The sequence below is a fragment of the Leopardus geoffroyi genome, chromosome B1 (genome assembly GCF_018350155.1).
Source record: "Leopardus geoffroyi isolate Oge1 chromosome B1, O.geoffroyi_Oge1_pat1.0, whole genome shotgun sequence".
In the NCBI taxonomy this organism is placed as follows: Eukaryota; Metazoa; Chordata; class Mammalia; order Carnivora; family Felidae; genus Leopardus; species Leopardus geoffroyi.
In genome coordinates this window covers 202,435,871-202,443,609 of record NC_059327.1, presented here as the reverse complement: position 1 = coordinate 202,443,609, position 7,739 = coordinate 202,435,871, and positions in this window count along the sequence as shown.

The window sequence follows — 7,739 nt, the reverse complement described above, 5'->3', positions numbered from 1 at the left end:
CCTCAATTAGAGGAATCCACTGCCGGGGCCAGTGAACAGAAACTGATGGACTTTGAAACAATAAAGCTTCCCCCCCCCCACCCCCACCGCCGCCTCCCGAACAGTATCCTGGGAAGTGGACGGTAGTGTGAAAATTAGTAAAGGAAACGTGGTTTACAATGGAGTCCGGTGGCCAGCGCGGGGAGCTCTCAGCCCTCCCCCTCCCCGTCAATTGCAGACCCAAGGGAAAGAGAAGAACCTTGCAGGCGGATTCCACCTTGGCCAGTATTTTACTAACCCAGCAGGAAGAAGGAAGGTTTCCTCCTCCCCCAGCAACAGTTCCAGCCAATGAGAGCATGCCACAGTCCAGCCAATAAGAGACTGCCAGAACCCAGCCAGTAAGGGACTAGCACAGCCCAGCCAATCAGAGACTGCCACAGCCCAGCCAATGAGAGACTGCCACAGCCCGGCCAATGAGAGACTGCCACAGCCAGGCCAATGAGAAGCCACTACACTGCCAGCTCCCAGTTTCATCCAATAGACTTTCAGTTTACAATAGTGCCCCCCCCCCTCCCCGCCCACCACTATAAAAGAGCCCCCACGGTTCTAAGGAGTCACCTGTGGTTTTAGTCTGGCCTCTTGATACGGGTTAGCGATTGTCTGCTGTGCTCCAAAGAAACTCGTTTTGCTGATAAGTTAACTAGTAGTTTTATTTTTTAAGGTGATCAGTAGCCAATCTTTTCCGTGAAATTACGTGCCACTTTCCTGTTAAAAAAATCGGCCTCTTCATGACCACAGCCAAGTTCCTTCCGGGAAACACTCGCTTCTCACCTGCCCTGTGCCAGGCCCTCTGTGCCCTGGACGCTCAGTCAGCACCCAGGCCTCTGGCCAGCTCCCCACGGGGACAGGAAGGAAGGGACGGTTCGGTCTGCTGCCGGGTGAACAGGACAGCCACACCTCTTCTCTGCAACTGTTTGTAGTCATGTAGACACAGGACGGCGTGTAACTGGCCCGTCCCTCTCTCTGCTGGGGCTCAGGGGGGACTGCCCTCGGCTGGTGTCCCCACCCGGGGCAGGGGTCAGTGGAAGACCTCAGCCCCAAGTTCCTGCTATTCTCTACCTCATTTCCCTTCACCCCACTTCCTTAATCACTGTTTTCAAATCTTTCTCTGTGAGACACCCCAAGGACTCTCCAGAACAAGTTAGGGCCCCAGGAACTGGAGTTAAAACATCGAATGAAACACAGTCCCCTGCCTGGGCTGTCCCTCCAGCCCCATCCTTTAGCTGTCCTTCCTGGTCCTTCAGATCCCAGCTTTTCTCTGAGGATCTCACAGCATCCAAAGCTCACCATCTCGTGCGGGACACGAGGACGCTCATCAACGATTTCATGTGACCAGACCTGTAATAAGAGGAGTGAAACCCAGAGGAGTACCCAGCTCAGCTCAGGGGTCAGGGAGAACCTCCTGGAGGAGGTGGTGTCTACACCAGTTCTTACGGATCGGTAGGGCCAGGAAGAGGAGGAGAGGAAGGCCTTTCAGTGGAGCCGTGGGACCCAGGTCCGGAGGTGGGAGGTCCAGAGGTGGCGGGATGCGAACAGGGCTGGGGGGTGAAGTGGGTGAGGACTGCAGCACTTGGGGAGCTGTGACCCACGGAGGCCCGAGGCAAAGGGATGGATGGATGGACGGGTGGGTGGGTGGGTGGATGGGTGATGGATGGAAGGAAGGAAGAAAGAATGCATGGACAGAGGGATGATGGGTAGGTAGGCAGGGGGTAGATATGGGTCTCTTTTAAGGAATCGGCGCATGGGATTCTGGGGCCTGGCAAGCACGAGATCCCGGGGGCAGGCTGACGCTCGGGCAGGAGTCGACCCTGCAGTCTTGAGGTGCAATTTCTTCTCCGGGAAATCTCAGTTTGTTTTGCTCTTACGGCCTTGAAAGGATTAGATGAGGTCCCACCCACGTTATGGAGGGCAATTTGCTTCCCTGGAGGTCAAATGATAACAGATGTTAACCACGCCTGCAAAATAACCTTCGCGGCCACGTCCAGAGGAGTGAGTGTTTGGCTGATTGGCCGGGAACCTCAGCCTGGCTGAGTTGACCCGTGAAACTGACCATCACAGAAGGGGCTTCCTCCCCACGAGGGTGGGTGTGCATTTGCCCAGGGAGGGAGGGAGGAGGGGGGCCCTGAGACCCCCCAGGGAGGGAGAACCCAGTGATGGACACCGGGAGGGGCGAGAGCAGGAAACGATGGAGTGTTCTGGAAAGGTGGTTGGTGTGGGACCTGCAGAGACAGCAGATCAGCTGCCAGAGGGGGCCGTGTCCACAGGATGGAGCCCCAAGGGGGTCCTCGGTGTGTGGCTGAGCGCAGCTGGGCGGGGATTGGAGGTGGTTTTGAGTGAACGGGAGGGGAGGTGGTGCAGACAGCGAGTGTAGACGCTTCTCCCAGAAACATGACCAAGATGATCATGGGGTGACGGGCAAGCTTGGTCCGGGGGGCACTATTTTGCTTTTGTTTTTAATATGAAAACACCAGAACATGCATCTTTTAGCATTGCCCCAGACAGTGGCGTTTGGCATTGTCCTCAAACCCCTCAGTCCTGTGTCTGCTCCCAGTGGCTTGGTTGGAGCCCCCCAAAATTCTAGTGGAGAGTGCCCTGTGCTGGCCGTCGGAAGGACGCTCATCGGGCCTCAGCCAGGCCTGTCCTCGCTGGTGACTTCCGCACGTCGCTTAGCCTTGGTGACCTAAGGCCCCTCGTGCGTCAAACCACGCGGTGCTCACCGTCAGGGCCGGAAAGGGCGCTGGAGCGAGAGGTGGTGAGGACAAAGCCCTTGGCAATCCTGCAGGAGGCGAGGGGGTGAAGGTCCTCCCCAAAGCCCACCCCTTGCTCACGCTGGCAGCTGGGGAGGACGGTCCTCGCCTGGGCCCTCTCCCTGCCCCAGGAGGCGGGACTGTTCCTGCGCACAAAGCCTGGGGCTGTGGTGCCGCGTTGAGAGGTGACGTGTCTTGCTTTGATGAGCCTGGGGGTCAGCGGCGGCCGGGACCGGAGGCGAGGAGGTGCCGCGTGAGGCTTTGTCGGGAGCCCTCCGCTGCCCAGAACAAGAGGTGGTCTCCCCATCCGGGAGGGCTGCCCTGGCGTCCCCTATGAGGCCACGGGCTCACCTTGTCATCAACAAGCTGGGGACAATAGTGGACTCTGGCCTGCTGGGACCCGACTCCTAGTGTGACCTTGTCCGTCTGAGCCCCTGTTTTCTCCCCTCCCACCGGGAGGCCTTAGACCTGAAGGTTTCCTCCCGGGCCCTTATGGAGCACGGTGCTGGGTTGGATTGGGCCCCCAAAAGAGAGGTTCAAATCCCAACCCTCAAGGACCTGTGAGGTGACCTTATTTGGAAATAGGGTCTTCGTGGGTATAACGGGCTAAGACACGGCCCGGCCGGATTAGGCGGGCCCTAAATCCAAGGACTGGCATCCTTGCAGGGAGCACAGGGACGGCATGGGGAGGCGAGGTTGGAGTGGGGCAGCCACACGCCCAGGAGTGCCAGGAGCCCCTGGGAGCCGGGGGAGGGCGAGGAAGGACCCTCCCTGGGAGGTTTTGCGGGGAGCACGGCCTGCCAGCACCTCAGACATCTGGCCTCCAGGACAGCGGGAGGACAACTTCTGTGTTCTGTGGTGCGTTTTGTCACACGGCCACAGGGCGTGATGCAATCCCTCTGCACATTCCCGTGGCTCCCGGGGGGCCCGGACCGCCTCTTGCCGGCTCACCTCTCCGGCTTCCAGCACCGCAAGGTGCTGGGTAAATGTGTCTCCGCGCCTCTGAGCTGCTCTCACATGCTCCCGACTCCCCCCGTCTGCTTCTGCCGCAGAGGCACACAATTTCATCAGGCGAAAGGCTATTTGATCGGCAGCCCAAACGCCAGGTCTTGCGCGGAGTCATTTCCAGGACGAGGCCCGTATCTCCGACTTCATTCCATCACCGTGACCAGCCGGCTCCGTGACGGCAAAACGTTGCCGGGTCTGCCGAACCCGGAGGTGGCGAGGGTAGAATGACTGGTGGCTGCAGTCGGGCAGTGCACCCGTGACCGCCCCCCACCCCCACCCCCAGCACACTCCTCCTTCCCGCCTTCCCCGGGAACTCAGGTGGCCGTAGGCGTGGGACGGTGAGGTTGGGCTCGAGTCAGCTGGACACTCGAGGTGTGTGATGTCCATTTGCGAGAGCAAGGCTCTTGCAAGACACGAGTCACAGGTTATTTTAATTTTATTTTTTACATTTTATTTATTTTTAATAGAAAGAGACACAGAGCACAAGTCGGGGAGGGCCAGAGAGAGACGGAGACACAGAATCCGAAGCGGGCTCCAGGCTCCGAGCTGTCGGCGCAGAGCCCGACGGGGGCTCGAACTCACAAACCGAGAGATCATGACCTGAGCCGAAGTCAGATGCTCAACTGGTTGAGCCACCCCAGCGCCCCAGTCACGTGTTGCTTTTACCCTTGGCTTCATATGGCATGGTTTTAAACTATTGAGTGCCTGGAAAGATCCCACAAATGAAAACATATTTCATTTGTTCCCCCGCTTGGCTGTGAAGTAAATCAATTTTGGGGCTGTATTTGGAGGGGAAAGAAGGACAGAGAAACCCACAGCTTCAGCCAGACTGTGCCCGGAGGGGCCCTGGGGTCATTGAGGGCTACCAGATGCTGTCTATTTCCGCTGGCCACCGTGTGACTTTGACTGGGGGCTTCTGGCACAGTTGGGTTTTCAGGGCGACACCTTTCTAGACCAGGCCCCGGGGGATCCCAGCCACTCTGTGCTGCTCTCTGTAGAAGCAACTTGTGGGAAGCCTGAGCAGACCCAGGACAAGGTCAGGAACACTGGGAGGGGGGCTCAGGGGAGTATGACCTCTTTCCTTTTGGAAAGAGCTGAGCGAGGGGTGGCAAAGGGAACCACGGCCGGGAGCGTGTTGAAACCACGATTTAGTGGCTACTCTCCTCTGCGTTGGAGACCCCAGGGTGCTCTGCGGACCCTGAGATGCTCTGGAGACCCCAGCACGTGCCAGAGACCCCAAGATGACCAAGTCTTGCCTGGCAAGCTTGGCGTCTGGCTGGGGAGCCAGACAGGAGCCAAATGGCAAGACCGGGGAGTGATGTGGCAGTGACGGGCAAGGCCGCGGGGAGCAGAGGTGGCCCCTGGCTTAGTCAGGGGGGTTTCTCCAAGGAGAAAGTCTCCATCGAAATCCAGAAGGTGAGCCTGAGTTATCCAGGTGAGGGTGGGAGCATTTCCAGCAGCCCAGGGAGCAGCGGGCCTGGCATAGTTTGGGGCCCAGAAAGGCCTGCTCCACATCCTTGGCCCAGGACGCTCAGCCTTGTCGCTTGGCTTCCCGGGTGCCAGACCTAGAAGGCACTGTCCCAAAAGCCCACAGCCTCCTCCAAAGGGCCTGGCTCTTCCACTTGGGAATAGATTGCGTTGGGGTAAGCTAAAGTCTCAGTGTCCCTAGCTGTAAAATGGGGATATGATGGTGATGCCAGTAAGGAAGGGTTCATGGGCACAGAGCTGTCCCAGGTCTTGGCTGCCCGCCTGGCCTGGCTTGGCCCTGGGCATTCTGCTCAGGGGCCGTTTCCACTGCCCCTCAGCTCCCACCATCTGAGCATGAGGCTGGTCCCATGAGGGTGAGACAAAAGCCCTCCATCCAGACTCTTCTGTCCCATAGGAGTAGCCCCCTGGCCCAGGGGTCGCTGACCCCTCTGCCTCCCAGCCCCTCCTGGGCTGTTCTCGAGAAACCCGACCCAAATCTCTACCTGACCCAGACTGTGTGAGGTCAGCCCCTGGGGGCCACCCGGCTCTCCACCCAACATGCTGTACGTCCCAAGGCCTTCGTGTGTCTCAAAAGGGCAATAAACATTTTCAGGACAAATGCCCCCAATTTTGAAGCCATTTGCAGGCCCGTGGCACGGTGACAGGTGCCTGTGCTTCTCACAGGAGCATTTATCATGAAAAGAAAAGGGCCTTTCCCCGGGGTTCTGACCATCCCTTTCCAGCCTCCTGTGCAACCCAGCACCTGCCTGTCAGCACCGGGTAGGGCGGTTCGTGGGCCCAGGTGCTCTGACATCTTGGCCCAATGACACCGCCGTCCTCCTTGGAGCACGGCCTCAGAGCAGCGTCCACACCTGAGAGCCTCCAGATCCCAAGGCAGCCGTGACAGTGCCAGAGGCAGCAGGCTGAGTGCCCGGGGCCCATCCGGGAGGGACAAAGGCCAGTGTTGCAGGCCGGAGGCTCCGGCCAGCGCTCCGACCTAGTCCACGAGAGTCTTGGAAATCTCCACCCCTTCTGCGCTTCCCCGACGTGAGGCCCGGCCAGGTTTTGTCCCCTTTCCAAGCCAATAGGGTACAAGACCACAGCCCTGCTTCAAGGGGGTGGGAAGGATTAAATCAAATGGACCATGTAAGTCCCAAGGTGGGAACGGTGAGGCAAAGGCATGTGGGGCAAGAATGGGCATGGAGCTGGGAGAAAGGGCCAGGGGGCCACTGTCTGGGGCACCTGTAAGGGGCTGGAAGACCCCAGTGAAAGCTGTGATAAGCACTTGAGGTGGGGGGGGGCCCTCAAGGAGCAGCTGAAGCCCCTTCCTTGTCTGCCAGGGGCCCAGAACACAAGGGTGTCCCTCTGTCTGCAGGTGTGAGCCCAGCAGGAGGGGGCTGGGGGGAGGAAGGCAAGCCCCCACCGCCTTATGGCTCCTTCTGTATCTGCGCCCACCCAGCCAGCTGTCCCTTGACTGTTAGCCTGGAACCTCCTTGTCTCAAGGAGCCCTTGAAGGTCCTCTGACACCCCCCCCCTTGCCTTCAGGGCCTCAGGTGGCATCATTTTCTATAATGAGTCATGTGACTTGAGAAAAAAATTCTTCTCATTTTTTTAAAACTAGAACAGTGCCCAGTACACTAAAGGTGTTCATTAAAGGTGGATAGATGGATGGATGGATGGATGGATGGATGGATGGAAGGATAGAGGATAGAAAGAAGGATGGATAGATAGAAGGATGAATGGATGATCGAAGGAACGAAGGATGGATGGATGGATGGATGGGGGATGGGTGGATGGATGGATGGATGGATGGAAGGATAGAGGATAGAAAGAAGGATGGATAGATAGAAGGATGAATGGATGATCGAAGGAACGAAGGATGGATGGATGGATGGATGGGGGGTGGGTGGATGGATGTAAGAAATACACGCGAGAAAAGAAAACAGTCTTTAGGGGAGGTGATGTGTCTCCCGGGTCTGTTTTAATAACAATGGTGATAATAACACCTATGGGGCTCTGACTTCTTGCCAGACACTTACATTACTCCGTTATTCTCCTAACAAACCCTACTGGGGTTCATACTGTGCTTTGAAAGGTAAGAAAAATGATGCACAGAGAGGGCGAGCAAGTTGCCCGAGGTCACATCTGGTTCACGGTACCAGGGATGAGAACCAAAGTGTGGGTCAGTCTATCCAATCAGCCAGTGTCGGCAGGTGCTGTGCAGGAAGAGAGGACACGCGAGCAGGCCTGCCCCGGTGACAGGTCCCCTTGCCGGGGCACCTGCTGAGGGCGGAGGGCTGGCAGCATAGCCACAGACCTGGGTCAAGCCCCTCCCTTACCTCTGATTTGCTGGGTGACTCTGGGCAGGGCCTCCTTGGGCCTTAGGTTCCGTCCTCTTGAAAGAATGTGCCAGAATCACATGACCCTGAGGTCTTTCCGGGTTGAAGACTGCTGTGACCCCCCACCCCCTTCCTGCTG